We start from the raw sequence: 17599 nt of genomic DNA, 5'->3' as shown, positions 1-17599 counted from the left end.
TCAATTACATTATTCATAATAATGCTAGAAAATTAATTTTATATTTGACAAAATAAAAACTATAATTTCTAAATTATTTGCAATTTCTATATATATAAAGTGTATTTGCTTTTAATAATTATATAGTAAATAGTTTAGATGTAATTTGCATAATTGACTATATTTCAACAGAAAAAGGTGTCATATTGTTATCATTTTACTACAATCTAGCAGAATTTGTTCTATGCAATCAGATATGTATTAATAAAAATGAAATCCAAGTCTATTTTAACATCTGTAAGGAAGTAAAATTTTAATCAAATGTATGACAATTTATTCAGTATGGGATTTTGTTTGTATCGCAGCAGGATTTGAAAACTCATTCCATAAAATAACCAACAAATTTTATTTAAATTTTCAGTTAATCAAATTTATATGAAAGAACAAATTAATCCTATATAAGAAAATTAACAATGGTCATTCTACATAACTCATAAATCATTATTTTAAACCAAATCTCCTTCAAAAATTAATAAATATTCTACATATATTAAATACAACTACATATAATTTAAGAATTGAATAACTTTTTTCCCTAAATATTTATAAAAACTTAAACTCCATTAGTGCTTTAAAGCTACATATTTTGTTTATATAATCTATCTTGTATCTATCAAAAAATTATCATTTTAAAATTTACTTTAAACTTTAATAAATAACCAACAGACTTTTTTCATATTCAAAACTTAATTATTTTATTGGTTAAATTAATTTAAATTTCTAGAAGGACCATTGTTTTAAATGTTCTCGATTTTAAACAAATATATTTACTTAATGTTTTAAATAAAAAATAATTAGTTGCTCAAACTTTTGTATTTTATCAACTCACTGAAATTTTACTGTATATAGTAACTTCACTTTATCCTTCGAAATGTTAAAATCTTATCACATTAGTCTTAAATACTTTTATTATTCCATATGAACTGATATTACATATACTTTGTTGAGTAAACCAATAAATTCCTGGAAAACAAAAATAAACTGTCAGTTTATTCAATCATAAAATATAAATATAACACTATATTTCACTAAAGTAATTTTCTACAACTAAATATAGTAAATTTATTGAATAAAAGGCATATATTTTTACTACAAATAGCTTTAAAACTATTATAGAGCAATTACAATAAATTAATTGGAATTCTAAGAATATAGAAGAAAGCTGCAAATTTAAATCAATCACCAACTTTTAGAATTTACAACAGAAATACTCATTTCTATTCTAAACAGCCTCCTTACTAAAATTAAAGAAATCTAGTAATCATTTGCATAACTTTCCCAATGAAAAATATTTAAGCTTAAGAAACAATGACACATTAGCACAAAATTGTGTATGGTGTCATCTGTTACAAGATGTTATTACAAAAGTTAATTTTGTATTATTAATTATTATAAAAAGACAAAAGGTTTAATTTTGAGGGTAGAGATAAGTTTTTTAAAGAATTGTAAATGCCAATGGTATATAAAGTTTCCATTAAGCTCAATCCACTTGAGATACAACACAGTCCCCTTTATCTTTAACCATCCAAATTTCAATGCCTCTAATATATAAGTTACCATGCCAAATTCTGTTTCTTAACCTTTATCCAATCTAATGTATACATCTCTTTATCCTGTTTATCAACAGATTGTGATGTGATGATACCGAAAATAAGAGACTTACATCAGAAAGGGTAAAGCAGATTAAATGAAATAGATACCAATACACAGAATTTTTCTCCATTTTTTGACTGTGTTTTGGGTTCAGTTCATCTCAAAACATCAAGATTTGCAAAAAACCTAGAGGGTCAAATCTGATATGATTCTAATACTTTCCAAATTATTCATAATAGCCAGGAAAGTAAAATAAAAATGTGTATCAGATTAGAAATTTGATCAAGTTTTAGCCATAATACAGAGCTTACAAAAGCACACTTTTCATTAAGAGAAAAAAATTAAATTTTGGTTAACTTTGAAAGTATCAACTAAAAAGTGAAGAAAATGAGGTGATCATCAAATAGATACAAATTTATTACAGTAGCTAATTTAATTTCGCATCAAAGTTAAGAATATGAGAAAGAAGAAAAATGCATTTTAAATTTCAAAATAACTATTTCATTATTAAAGTATATTCACAACTAAATAAGTTATTTTGTTATTTGCATGTATATATAAACTCACTATAAATATTTTATGAATAAAATATGCATTTATTAATTAATTTTGCATTTCACAAATAATGGAAAATACTAAATATTTATGAGTAAAATAGAAACTTTTCTCTTTCACTAATAAGAACATAAAAAAAGAAAAGTAAACAAGTAAAGATTAATATTAATATAAAACGAATATTAATATTTATTTTACTTTTATTTTATCATAACTTTAGTTTCAGAATAGATGCTAATAAAATTCTTAAATAATGTAAAACTTGTTCTTATGAAAGTTATGTTTAATTTCAGTTAAAAATTAATTCAAAATATATAAAATAAATATACATTCCAAGTCATTTCTATTCATACACTAAATGTAGTTTTAAAAAGTAATAAATAAGCAGAATATCCCAAAATAATGTTGAAAATAAAAATAAAAGCTGTATACAATAGAGAGGCTGTGGCCGACGTTTTTATTGCAAAAACGTGTACGTTGGACGTTCAGCGCCGCCTTCTCGTAAACCTAGAAGTTTGACAATGGCATTTGGAACGTCAAGCATGATTCCACTGATGTTCCAAATGCCATTGTCAAACTTCTAGGCTTACAAGAAGGTGGCGCTGAACGTCCAACGTACACGTTTTTGCAATAAAAACGTCGGCCGCAACCTCTCTAATATTTGTGAGTTAGCTAATATGGACTAATCAAATGAGAACAAGGTTTATTTGCTGTTTTGGAAGTGCTTTATTGTTGATGTAATGTTAAAGATGCATTTTGAACATTGCCCCTCGTCAATTTGATCTATTACATGAAAATATAATAATTTAAACATTACATATTTATACAGTGTGTTACAAAACAAATTGTGTTATTGGAATTTGACATGATGTTCTGGAACACATTATCTATGTATGTACTATAATTTTTAAATTGTAATGTGCTAATAGGTCAAACTGATGAGAGGATTTGTCTAAAATGCATATTTGACATTACTATAAAGAACTTACAAAACTGAAAATAAATTGTCCTTGTCTGATTAGTCCACATTAGCTAATTCATGAATAGAGGATATAGCTTTTAATTCCAATTTGAAAATTAAATAAGATAATTTTTGGTTTTACTTTCTTTTTATTTTTTTGAATTATTTTGCTTTCTAATTCAACAAGGATTTCATTTTTAAAATTTACAAAAAAATGCTGATTAGGGGCGGTCCATAAATTACATCTGTATTTTTCCTGAAATTTTTACCCCCCTCCCCATTGTCCCATCTCTCTTCTTTGGAAACCCAACAAAATTCAATCTCTCCAAAAACCTTTATCACTATATGAATAATAAAATTCATAACTATAAAATTTAATGAAATAAAATGGATGTCCATTGAATTTCAACTCCCCTTGTCATAACCCCTTCCTCCCTTCCAGTGTGGATATCATTTGACAGCCCCTTAAATGCAGAAATTTTAAATACATTAAATTTATTCTCAATTTCATTTTCTAGACACGAAGCCTTTGTAGATGTTTGGTTGATGAAAATAAACAATATTATATTTGGATATCTCCTACATACAGGTGCTCTGTTTTTTCTTCAAAATCCTTGTTTAAAGTTATTTGCATGTAAGAAACAGTACAAGACATTCACATATTACATAAGCTTAATTTCATTGTTTTTGACATCTTCTATGTAGGCAATTATAAGCACTGCTTCAGCTACTTTACCAAAATAATTTAAGGTTGTATTCATCTACTTATTTTATATGCACCCTATGAAAAAACATCATTGAACCAAAAATGTTAAACTTTAGGAGGACTTCTGATTTCATAATAGATGGACAGCTACAACTGATGAAAATAGGGTCAACTTCATTTTCTTAAATGGGAATCCTCACTTTTTATTGTGTATTATAATCCCATATAAAAAACAATCAATCACAAAACAACTATTTATCTGAAATATTTTTCCAAAGATGCAATTATTAGAAGTTATAAACACTTGAACTTCTGATAACTGTACCTTGCAGAAAAAATATTTCATATAAAAGTTCATTTTTTTAAATGCAGAATCATAACATTCAATAAAAAAAAAGGTACTTATCGGTTAGCAGGATGCCAGTCAATTGATGCAATCTAACTCTAACCTAAACCTAACCTACCCATTTGGAAAATCCTCTCTGAACCAATTATCAACTTAATACACGTGAGTTGGATCACTTCAATTGAATGGCACCCTACTAACCAGAAAATACCTAAAAAAATGAGGAAGGTTTCTATTGAAGAAGAAAAAGTTGACCGTTTTCACTGATTGTAGCATCATCTACAATGAAGCCAATAACCGAATCTTGTGATCCTCTGACTTTTAGTTCAATTTTCTTTCTAGGATGTATATTTTTAAGTTATTTCAGTGGATTGATTAAAATGGCAATCCGTATATAAATACAAATAAATAAGAAAACAGATTTATGAAGATTAAATTAAAAAAAATAGTCTTAACATAAATACAATTCAAGCTTTTATACAAAATATTTGAGCATGATGCATATTCAATCTTGCATAAATGGTCTCCTGCCCTTTCTCCGCTACCAAACTTGCACAGACTCATCTGCAACGATCGGGATAAGTTTTCTACTTTTGAGAAATTGGGAGTTTATGTGGTACCACTGGAAAATCCCATAATGGGGAGCAATACAAGATACATTGGGGCCACAGCAAGAATGCTTGCTACCTGCCTAGCCAAACACCAGGATGATATTCTATTCAAATACATTAATGAATTAAGCTTGTATTAAAACATCGTTTCTTAAAGTTATCATTTTCAAATTGTAACAGTTTACATTGAGTATACACATATAAGAGAAAAACTCCAAGGCAAATGATGATTATACAGGATGTCCACAAAATAAGTATACAACTTCAAAGTCTATTCTATTAAAAGAAATACACCCGTAAAAACTTTTATTTTGATTATCAAAAGATCCATCAAGTATTAAAGTTTTTTTAACACACATGGTGGATGGCAAGAGTGTCTCATAAAGGAAAAACATTGTTGAATGTGAAAAGAAACAAAAAATGGCTATGCTACAAAGAAAAAGCAGTGCACGTGCTTTGGTTTGCAGAATCAAAATCATTAACAACAGTTTTGATAAACATTTCAATGTAATTTCCAAACAAAATACAAGAAACAGCCACTGACACAAAGAAACATTAATAAATGAGTAACAAAATTCAAATCAACATAAAGTGTGTTGAACAGCAGATATCACACCCCGATTTTTTCCTTTGGGGATTCATTACGGATATTGTGTATAAGAACAAGATAGCATCACTTATTGAACTCAGAAAACGCATCAGTAAAGCCCTCCTCTTGGCTACACCAAACATTTTTTAATGTACTTGGATTGAATTGGACTATCGTCTTGCAGGATAACAAGACGATAGTCCAATTCAACCAAGGGAGCACATGTAGAGATTTATTGATTATTAAAAAACTTTCACATGTATTATGTTACATCACACCACACTAGGATATATGTAATAACAAACACAGAACTAATTTTTGGTGTGTATAAACAAAAATGATCTCTGCACAAACATTTTTTAACTCCTGAGTTCTCCAGGTGCAACAGAACAGTTACTCGGTGGAACATCCTTTGGAACAAATGTGAATTTATAAAAGATTTTAGAACGTTATTTAAACTATAAATACAAACTCAAATACAAATTAATCATTATGTGCAGTTTTAAGTTTATTACATGTTTTATGTTCTTTAAATTGTGAATTGTTATTTCAAGTTTTATTTCTGTAATAGAATACAAAAATTGTATACTTATTTTGTAGACATCCTGTGTTTTTGTTACAAAGAAAACAGTGTTATGTAGTTTGATACTTTTGTGATTAAAAAAAAATTCATTGTGATGAATCTCTTAGCAAATAAATCAGAAATAAAAATGCACGTTAATTAAAAGCACTATTTTTAAATGAAATCTGTTAGTATCATTAAAAAAAAAAATGTGATAGAATTAATATTTATAACAATAAAAGTTTACTAAAAATTAAAAGTGAACCTTAGTAATGATAAAGCTTAACACTGAAAGCAGTACGTTCAACAAAACTTTAAACACACACTTGACATTACATCCAGAAATTACACAAACATCTGCTTCTGTTTAACATCTGTCAACAAACATTAATTAGCCATTTGTTAATCAACTAACTAAATAGCATAACAAAAAACAACAACTAATACAGAAAATGCTTTTCAGTTTTGAAAACATGTCTGCCAATTGAAAACTAACAGAAAATTCTCATCTGATTATATTTTTCTTTTATATGTACACAACTGTCTTTTTTTTTGTGTCATATTTGTATTTAAATAATAATATTTTTCCAAATTTCCAGTATCTGGTTAAAATTTATTATTAAAACATTTGTGGCATTATGTATTATAATTGAACTGGTGATTGATTCCATTAAAAGTATTTCAAATTTTTAACTGTTTGCATTTACATTATTGTAAACATTAGAACAAAAGTAAACACTCAAATCTGTAGTGTTTGTTCTGTTCTATATATTTTATTATTTTTTAAATATATTCAGGGCCATTAATCTTTTCAATTGACTATCATTGTTAATTTTGAGAGCAATTATCTCCATCCCTTTGGGACTTTACTTGTAACAGAGAATAAAAAATGAATTAAAGAAATTTTGCTAAAAAGTTTATTTAATTTTAATGATTGATTTAAATAGAAATTTAGCACTGCTACTGTATTAAAATTTAAATTATTCATCTATCTAATACAACATTTTATTAAGCAAAGCACATTTAATTGAAAAAATAAAATTGCTACACGATTACCTTTGTTAATATCACGGAACTTAAAAAGACGAATTAAATAATGAGGAACCTTCTTGTATTAGTTAATAAATAATGATCTTCTAGCTTCTTTGCCTGATCACTTTGAAAGAAATAATAATTTTGTAATATTTGAATATAAAATATCAATTATTCTATTATTATTAAATACATTCAGCTAATATCAGTTATTAATATGGTATTTTCTAATATAAAAACTATCGAAGGTTTGAATTTACTAATATAAAACTATTTAACAAACATAAATTTGTAAACAATTTTTCATACTTTGTCAAGAGTGAACCAAATTATGTTAAAAATAACTTACTATTCAGAATTTTGATATAATTACTTTTTACTTTTAATTCTGGAAATTATAATACAATGAGGTTAATTATTCAAGATCTAATCTCAAAATATTTGTTATTGTCAGTAATTAAAATAAAATTTTTCTGATCAAATACTTTTCTTAATCATAAAATAAGCACTACTCATCAAAAAGTTTCTAGTAGTCACCATACAGATATACCTGATTGCAAAATTGATGTAATATAATTAAACACAAATGTTGACTGGCATGTTAAAAATCTAACGTAATTTGTAAAATAAAACCATTTTTCAGTAATCTAAATGAATTATGCTTCTTAATATGTTAATTTGAGAAATTGTTTTTCAAACAAACATAAAACTATTTGCTGATAGATTTAGCAATTGTTATAGTGTATTTCTCAATGGATATCAAATGAAAGTCTAAGGAGATACAGACAACTAAACTTTGTCTATGATTCCACGGTATTGATCTCCTTCATGACATCATTTCTTTTTTATAGTAATGATTGTTAAATACCAACAATTCAAATATGCAATTAAATAAAATTACTGTATTATCCATATCACTTAATTTGAAACAAACTCAATCTTAGAAATATTATGAATAATTAGTTGAACTGATCAATCAACCAAGGAATTGTTTTCATTTTAACTATAACTAGAAGTAAAACTCTGAGATGGACTATCTATTTGAATTAATGTAGACATTAGATAATATTAAATCAGTACAAGTAACAGACAATTTTCTTCAGTCATTCACTTCTGTATTCTCTAGGATCCAAAAAAATTCAAGCAGGTATTTTGATGCTTTTCTTGAGAATAAGGGAAGTCAGAGCATGGCGACTACCTTTTCTCCATCACTTTCAACGACAGCAAACATATTAGAAGCTCAGAAGTAAACCTTAAGACATCCCTTCTTTTGTGAAAATGTATCTTTACATTCTATATATATGTGAGCAATAAATAACAGCTTTGTATTTGATATTGTAATTTGTGTAATATTTTTAAGCATGTAAATTAACACCAAAATCAAACTCAAAACAATTTTTTATTATTAATACATTAAAAATTCAATCTGAATTTAAATCAAAAAGTAATTTGAATTGATCAATGTTTTCATTTCAAATTTCTTTTGTACTAATTAAAATTTATTTTTAAAATTAACCATGCTATATGAAAGTGTTGAAGACATTTCGTAGTATTGGATCTAATTTTTTGTAATGATATATAAGCATTGACACCAGTATTCTTTCCTGAACTGAGGAAAATTAATTCATTATTAATGTTTTAGATTACTGTCACAATTAAATAAAATTTGAACAAATTGCTATTAGTGTTTTCTAATTTGAAAAATGTATTATTTATTTCCATTACCTTTTAATTACCGATAAAAAAAACCAAATAATTTTGTAAATAAAATCAGCATAAATACACAATGCATTCTGGCTAATATGAACCAATTTTTTCTTTTTTTTTTCTGCTAAATGTTCCATCCAAAAACAAAATTAAATATTAATTTTTTTAAAAAATAGTTTATAAAATTTGTATGTACTGTACATTTTAGCATAAACATATATCAAAAACAATGTTATACTGCATTTGTAACATTTTTTGACTTCTACTATTTCTTTAAATTTTGTATAACCCCAATAGTCCAAACCATTCCCATACAATAATTAGTTTGGATTATTGAGAGTGCATTGTACAAAAATTTGAAAATAATGTAATCAAGAAGACATGAAATACTCAATATACGAGCCATTCATAGGCCAAATGGATTAACTCTATTTGTAAATCCGTAATATAATCATTATTATTTTTACATTTTTCTCATAACTAGTTTTATATATCATTATATTAAAACATAACTAATGTAACGATATATAAAGATATATTCTACAATGTTCATTAAAATTTAAAGTTTAAAAGGAATTTTAAAAAATTTATATCATCAGTATTTATGTGAGGACCCAAACGGGGTCCGAAAGGAGGCCATTAACGACTTTTTAAATGAGTCAAGTTTTGTAGTGTGAAAGAGCGAACTTAAAGATCGGATTTAAACAATGAACCTTTTGTCTTGTTAAAAGATTTTAAACAATAGATAGAGTAAAGTCGAAGAAAACGAGGTTGGAGAGGAGTTGTGTTCTGACGCAACGTTGACCTCTCCCGCGCCCTTCCTGGGGTTTCGAATTTTCACCATGTGACGAGGAGAGACCAATGGAGAGGCGACCGCGGTGGAAAAATTGATAAAATTGCGTTTTTGGAAACTTTATGGGGTCTTGGGTTTTGGTGTGTAGTGCTCACCTGTCGGGATTTGGTGCTCCCGACCGAGACACAACGAAGGTTCTTGCGACGACCTAGGAACTGGTTTCGCCAACCCGTCCACTCTAGGATCGGCGAGGTTCGACTTGTCAACCGAGGACATCACTACAAGTGCTGGTGCGTGCCCCGGAGCCATCGTTCTCTGCGTCCACAGTGCCGAAAGCTCTCCAGGGACCGATCAAACACTCAAACTTTCAGATTTTTGGGAACTGGTACAAAAACCAATAGTTGGATAGGCTCTGGCCCGACTTATTGGATTGTTGTAAGAACAATTTATGTATATTATTAAACGGTTTTATGTGGTAAACCTGTCTCGGTGAGTCATTCCGCACCCACACGACAGTATTGACCGCTCGGCTGTCGTAAACCCCTCACCCGTAATCGGCTGACCTCACATTTATACTTCTTGTTTTGTGGAGTTGATTTGGCAAGTGAGCGACTCATATAATATAGGGAGATGTAGATTAAATCAATAATGCAAAATTTTCTTGTAAATATCTGACAATTGAATTATTTCAAAAATATTTTAAAATATATTTTTATAGAAATGACTACAGTATTATTTTAATCATAATAAAACTTCTAAGAATAAAATGTTTTAACATTTATAAAAACAAGTTTCATATTTAATAAACTAAGTTCATTTATGCTTAAAACGTAGGCCTACAGAATTAATTTCCAATATTGATCAGTCTGTTGTATATCTGACAACTTCTTTAATGATGATAATTACTACTACTAATTTGATAAAATTTATTCCTATACTACAAATAAAGTATTTTCTTGTTTTTGATCATTATTTTTGAAATGGTAATCAAGATGAAAAATATTGTCACCGAATTAAAGCAGCAGAAAGATTCATTAATAGCGTCGTTTAGAAATGTGTTATTACAAAGTAAATCGGAATGTTAAAAGTGGAGTAAGGACAGATGAAATTTATAAGCCAAACTAGTTTCCTTATTTTTCATTAACAGATTGTACTACTCATAACTATAAAAGCAGCAGCATAAATTATCGTTTGAGAATTGCCCATTTTCTAGATCTGGGATAAACATTCATTGTTCTCACAATGAACCGATGCTTGTGTATATGTGCTCATCACTTGACAAACACTTCAGCAAATTCTGAACACGTGGAGCCAAACTAAAATTTAGTAATGTATACTGTAATTAAACAATATGTTTTCATTAAAATTTTTGAGAATGAAGAATTACCAAAAAAATTAACCTTATAAGTAATTATTATTCCATTTTTATCAGATAAAATTTTATATTGAAATAAAGGAACTCTCTCCTTCATTCACATTCAATGCCACACATCATTAATAAAGAAGACACAACTTTCAAACCAAAGACCTTGAATAGTCTTAAGTCCAGTGGCATAGCATAGTAGACAAAATTTCACAATAAATAATATCTTGTAAAAATTTGAACCATTTCATTTCATATTTTTGTCACACTTAGGATTTGGACATTGAAATGAGCACGAAATTTTTCATTACTTATTCTGTGACAAAACTGAATTTTAGTCTTTTAAGGGGGCAGTGAAATTTTCCTCCGCTCCGGGCGGCTGACACCCATGCTACTCCACTGCTTAAGTCTTATGGTTTTTGAGTTTGTATGGTCACTGGAGGAGAAGACTTCTCAAATAACATTTCATTGGAATAAAATTTACTCCTTACTGGTTTGATATTGAGTGTTATTTAATTTATATCTATCTAGCCTCATTAGTTAAACTGTATTATGAATAGAGAATAAAGTTTTACTTTTCTACTTGGATAAAAGTATTAAAACATTATTATAATCTACAAATTACTAAACATAATTATACTCAAGTAAGGTAAATATACAATTAAGGCCGGGAAAAGAAATATGACTGGTATGGTTAACTTTTAATTTAATCTATCATTTTAAGTTTTATAATATCATTTACACAAGAGAAATAGTTTGCCACTTATATATCTTCCAATAGGTTAATAGCAAAAAATTATCTTATAGAATATATAACTTTGTTTTATCCAGCAAGATAGCATGCAGGTATTTGTGTCACTGTTATTTTATAAAACACCATTTTGATTATAAAGAAATTCTGTACTGTTATTAGAAACAAAATCCCAATCAAGGTCAATCAGCAGTTAAAGGTATATGACAAAATTTAAAAATAAGGCATAACTAGTGTAGATAATGTTAAATGCTTTTAGACTGCATGTTCATACTTCATTCAATTTGGTGATAAAATAGTCGTGTAAATCTAGTTTTATGAAAATTTTATATATAATATTTGTCTATAGTAATCAGTTCAGTTGAAACAAAACGCCAACATTAATCATAGAGAGAGCAGTATAGCTTTACGTATGCCACTCAGAGGGATCCTTCCTCTCTTCTATCTCCTCACCCCTTCCACCAATTAAACACTTTGTGCATGGCCATTGTCTTTTATTAAAATATTATATATAATCAGTTCAATTAATAACACAAGAGATTGTATGGAGAGAAGCAAAAATGTTCAAAGAAATGAGATGTTTATGCAGCATATAGATTTTGTAAATATAGGGAGAATTTGAAAAAGGCTGCCATCAACAGCCAGAATATCCAAGCATTACTGACAACTTGGAAGTGGGCTTATTAAGAGCTGATAAAAGCTAAAAATTAATGTTTGAGATGTGAAACCAATTAAAACAACAATGTACACGGATTATTTGTATAGGTTTGTAGGCTGCTAGGGACCATACACAGCAATCATCTCCTACCAGCAGTTTAGATTCAAGATATAAGAACTTGATGCTGAAAAATTGTTTTCTGGCTTAATTTTGGTTTAATAAATACAAAATTCTATTTGTATATTGATTCCTTTTCTAAATGTAGAATGTCAAAATATCATATCTACTACTGATGCCATTTAAATGATGTTACAATAGCAAATTGCTAGTATTCCCTGACTTATGATAAATTCCAAGTGAAACAAAAATAATGGTTATTACACGGGTTCCCAACCTATGGGTTGCGACGGGTTTTCTGTGGGATCGACAACTTATACAGTAAAGTAAAAAACATATATTCACCATAATGCAATTTTTATATTTAATGGTGTCTTGAAGTTTGAATAATTTCATTAATTTTTTTAAAAATTAAAATAAGCTTAATCTAGGTACGCTATTCTGTCACAGTTGGTTGAAACGTGTTGAGAGTTTGAGACGAATAAATTAAATGTTGAGAATGACATGAGGTTGGCGTTAACAAAAACTCATCTGCAAATTTTGAGGCTGGTTAATAACATGCAATTTCAACCATTGCATTAAATTAATTATTAAACATAATGCAAAATAAAATTATACTAAAAAACTAATTTTGTTGTTTTTTTTAAATTACCTTATTAAAAATGCCTTTTTCAATTGTATCACTGTCGTGGGTCACTTGGCTTTTATAAAAGGGGGTCGCCACCCGGAAAAGGTTGGGAACCATTGGGTTATTAGGTACAATTCCAAACATTGTACATAAGCTTATATATTGTAGTTAGTTACTGTGTGAAAATTATATACCGTAATACAATATAGCATAGCAATGGTGTTTAAGCATACTGAACTTCAAACCAACATTTAATATTTTAACAAAGATTCATGAAAGCACAGATAGTCAACCATGTTCAAAGGAATTGAAAACCATATTGGGGGAATATTGTAATCTTGGTTTAGAATTAGTAAATGAAAATTAATTTTAAAATAGTTATTTAGACCAAGCAGCTCTGTAGATAACATAGTTCATATTTTTAAAGCAGTGTATATCCTAGTGGTAGCAAAAACACAAATATAGCAGTTATTTTCTTACAGTTGTGTTTACTGTCCATTACTGCGTTACATACTTATGACCACCTGTACTCAGATGACCTAAGTAAAGCTAGGTTATTGCCTAAATGCCTATTTCATTCCTTTGGTTCAATTTTGGTATCTTTTGTATCAAAATGTATATCAGAGGATGCTGAGTGATATATCAAAAGTAACAGTGCCTTAAAATGTCTATTACATAAATAAGTGTCTAAAATTTGCTTATTTTACCATATTTTCTGAAAATCACTTATTTTCTCTTAATTTACATTAATAATAAACATTGTTAAGCCTACTAATAATGTTTATTAATAAAGGAAATTATTTATATTCAATATAATTTACTTTAGTATCAATATAGTTAATAGTTTATTTGCTACAGGAGAGGTTACAACAGAAGCAGTTAGTGATTTTAAATGTAAAAAGTAATAAGAATTGTACAAATACAGGAAATTCTCATTAATTCGAACTTGGATACTTTGAAACCACGTTAGTTCATAACCATACTTTTAGCCAGAGATATAGAGATGTACAGTACTGTACCGTACATGTTAAGGAATTTGGTTACTTCATTAATTAATTTGAAGGAAAATTCTGTCCAAACTGTGATATGCACATATTAACTTATTCATTTAGATCAAAGTGCCTCCATACTATAAGAGAATAGACCAAGAACAAATCTAATCTGGTCAACATGGCTTTGCTTTTACAGTAACACATTTTCAGATGTAACCCTATATATGGACAAACCCTTTTTCTCTTATTTCATAAACTATTACGTTCATCCAGTTTAACTTTGAAGAATTCTTAATAAAAAAAATTAGTTGACTAACGATTTTAAACACAATAAATAGACACTTTCCATTTCATATCTCCTTCCCAAGGAAGTTTTGCACCCTTCACATTGTAAATGTACTTAGCAATATTTTGTTCACAATTTTCTATTCAGTTGTTCCTACATATGCATAGCCACCTCTTAAATGCAGATTTACCATCCAGTGTCGCTTGTCCATAAAGAATGGGAGTTTCCAGTTATTTTTTTTTTATATGGTCCCTTCAAAAATGTAAAACAAAAATTTTAACACACATTTTGTGTAAGGCACTTAAGAAACACTGCCTAAAATCATCTCTTGCTTTTATAGTAGATTGACAATTGTTATAAGTTTACTACTGATGTAAAATCATATTCTATCAAATTTCTAGAGAGGTAATCATATTATATTGTACTATTATTATTTTTGTTGGGTGAACAAATGTAACTCACTCTCTCTTTTTTTAAATTTAATTTAGATCAGTATAAAATAACTACAAAGCACAAACAATATGGAGAAAAACCTTCTCTCCAAGCATTTTTGTGCGAATGGAAACAGATAGTAGCAAGTTCTCAAGGTGCATGAAACACATTGCTAGCTGTGAATATTCTTCTGAAAAAAAAAAACAACGTTTAAGAAATTTTACATAAACAAATCGTAATGATCTAAGTGAATATACTCTATGATAATAATACTTGTTTCTGTCATCAAAGTCTTTTCCTCATAATTTATTTGCAAATTAAACTTCTCGATAATAACTATCATCACTGATATTCTAAGCACTGGAGAGTATAAAGTTAGATTTAAGTTCATTTTGATTTTGGCTCTCTATAAATGAAGACCAGGGGCTGTAATCTGGTCATTGTCTCTCGTCGTCTCTCACAAGCCATTGCTGATTGGCTAATCATCTGTTTACACTTCAAGAGATCATCGCCTCTCTCCAAACGCGATTCTGGACAACCTTCTCTCTCGAAGATTCTCTCGTTCCTCAGTGACGAGCAGATAGTTGTCTTTCGCCCTGATTTCGTTATATCCAATATGAATGACTGGATGCTACTCGCGCTGTACAATCGTATTAGAGAACGTTCTCTATCTCAGGAAAGAATATTTTGAAAGAGAAAATGTTGATTTTTTCCCCCCAGTGCCTACTCAGAAACGCCACTGATTCAATTTTTTAAAATCATCCTTCATCAATTACTGTACTATTGAATATGATGTTAATCTTAGATAGTTAAAGAGAAATTAGATGGTAATATTTCAAAAAATATCTAAGTATGTACACTTTTCTAACTTAGGTTATTAAAATTTTTATTTGATAAGAGACAAATTGACATCACATCTGTAAAAACGTTATAAAACAAAAAACACAACTTTGTCAAAATTATGTGCTTTATTTGAATGCATGCTTTCCTTGCCATGTGATCTATAATTACTACTCTGCATTTTCAAAAATGTTACAATTTCATTTGTTAAAATTTCATGCTGTACCAAACATGTATTGCACCGTTAAAATGAAAGGGACAAAAGAAAATTGTTTTAATTTACAGTAGAGTTTTACACGATGGGATGTTCCACAAATTGTAAGTGGGAGAATTAAACGGTGCACTACCTTCACTTCATCATACTGCTTGTTCCAAAGGTTCTTTCTATTGTTCTTACTGTAATCAAGATCATGGTTTCCCAAATTTTATAATCTCAAATTCAGCACTGTGTCATGTATACTGGGGTACTTTTCCACCACTATGTACCATGCCGTCATGTTTGCAGTAAGTTCAAAATGTTTACAGCTATGTTGTTTGTTCTTTTGTAAATCATTTCCAATTTAATCATTATTTTAGCATATACTTGTTAATCAATAATTGCCATCCATATTTTATCTAATGTCACAACTCCTGTGTTTCTCATAATCCATGTAAGTTTCCTAATGATCTTTTACAATTTTGTAACATTACAATAAATTTATGATAACCTGTATGTAATTTTCCCTGTATAGTTGTAACACAAGAGTTGAAATGGAATATAATTGTCTGAAATGAATACTCAAAGAAATAAAGTTTTCCTAAAGTTTGTCCTCCTTTTTATTGATGGTATAATAAGTCTAGAGAAAAAGAAAAGCCACCTCTTAGTGCTTCTATAATTCAACACAAGACTAGACAAAAAGCATATCACATAATATATATTTTACTTTGATCACTCCATTTTTAGAAAGTACTTATAACAGTATAATCACATTTTGTATTATTTAACACAATGTATGTTTTTATAGATTTCTTAATTGAATTTTATTACAGCCATATTTAAAATTTGAAAAGTTTTTATTAATGGATTCATGGGGTGGTCAAACAAATGCTCAAATATATAACAAAATCTTTGTAGATGACAAAGATATTCCACCTTGCCAATTAGAAATTATCCTGTTGAAATATACTCATCTTTATCAGTCTTGTAATGTTTATTTTAATAGACAGGTTAAAAATTTTATCAAAAAATTACAAAAATTGTTGCTATATCCTTAAAACCAACAGAGAAATAGCCAACTACAAATATGCTATTAAAATACAATCTCTAATTCACAACCAGTGGAGCAGACCAGTTTTTGTGAATGTTAAAATATTCATGGTTTGAATCTCAAACAACACAGAAAAAATATTTTCAAAAATATTAATGAACTTTATTTTCTACCATGTTTTTATAAGAAAATGTAAAGATTGAAATGAAATAGCAATGATTGTTTATGCATAGTGCAATGAACCATTATGTTTTAACTGTTTTTATAACAAAATACTACCTAAAATGCTGTCATATTATTGTTATAATGTAAAATTTATAGTGTGTGTATGTATATATATCTATATATAACAATCCACAAAACCTTTTTAAAACAGTGTTGTGTCTGTAACATCTTCACTAACGTTTTCGACCTCCACCGAGGTCTTATATATGTACATATATACACACACACAATTTTTTGACAAAAACTTTAAATGGTAGAAAACAATTTTTTAAAATTCCCTAATATTTTATAATTAAATTTTATATTCAATAATTAAAAGTGGAATAAATATGGTACATAAACTTAAACACAATAAAATAAAATTATAAATGTAAAAACAAAAGAAAATCTCACATAAGGAGATCAAATCTGAAAACAAAACTCCCACATAATACCTTAACTAATCACAATATGCTATGACTTTGTGAGTTAGCCTTTTGTACTGGTATTAATGGTTGTAGAAAAACTTTTGTCATAATTTTCTCAAAAATGCTTGAATAGTGATTCAAGCATTCTTGCAGGTCCTG

At 28.2% G+C, this 17599-nt stretch overlaps 1 protein-coding gene across 4 annotated transcripts in view; it reads right to left on the bottom strand.

Moving 5' to 3' along the window:
• The window catches only part of LOC111624150, a 74900-nt gene that overhangs the window by 48718 nt on the left and 8583 nt on the right, over positions 1-17599 (bottom strand). For 3 of the 4 annotated variants that reach the window (XR_002756524.1, XR_002756525.1, XM_023366944.1), the window contains exons 2-3: positions 7019-7118; positions 869-1002 (exon numbers count right to left, since the gene is read on the bottom strand). The gene's annotated coding sequence lies outside the window, so the exon portion shown is untranslated. The remainder of the gene's footprint in view (positions 1-868; positions 1003-7018; positions 7119-17599) is intronic. The other variant, XM_023366945.1, reaches the window with a different exon arrangement.

The sequence above is a fragment of the Centruroides sculpturatus genome, unplaced genomic scaffold (assembly GCF_000671375.1).
Source record: "Centruroides sculpturatus isolate CEXI.00-Female unplaced genomic scaffold, Cexi_2.0 scaffold380, whole genome shotgun sequence".
Taxonomy (NCBI): Eukaryota; Metazoa; Arthropoda; class Arachnida; order Scorpiones; family Buthidae; genus Centruroides; species Centruroides sculpturatus.
Note: the sequence above shows the minus strand (reverse complement) of the source record. Positions and strands in the feature narration are given on the sequence as shown.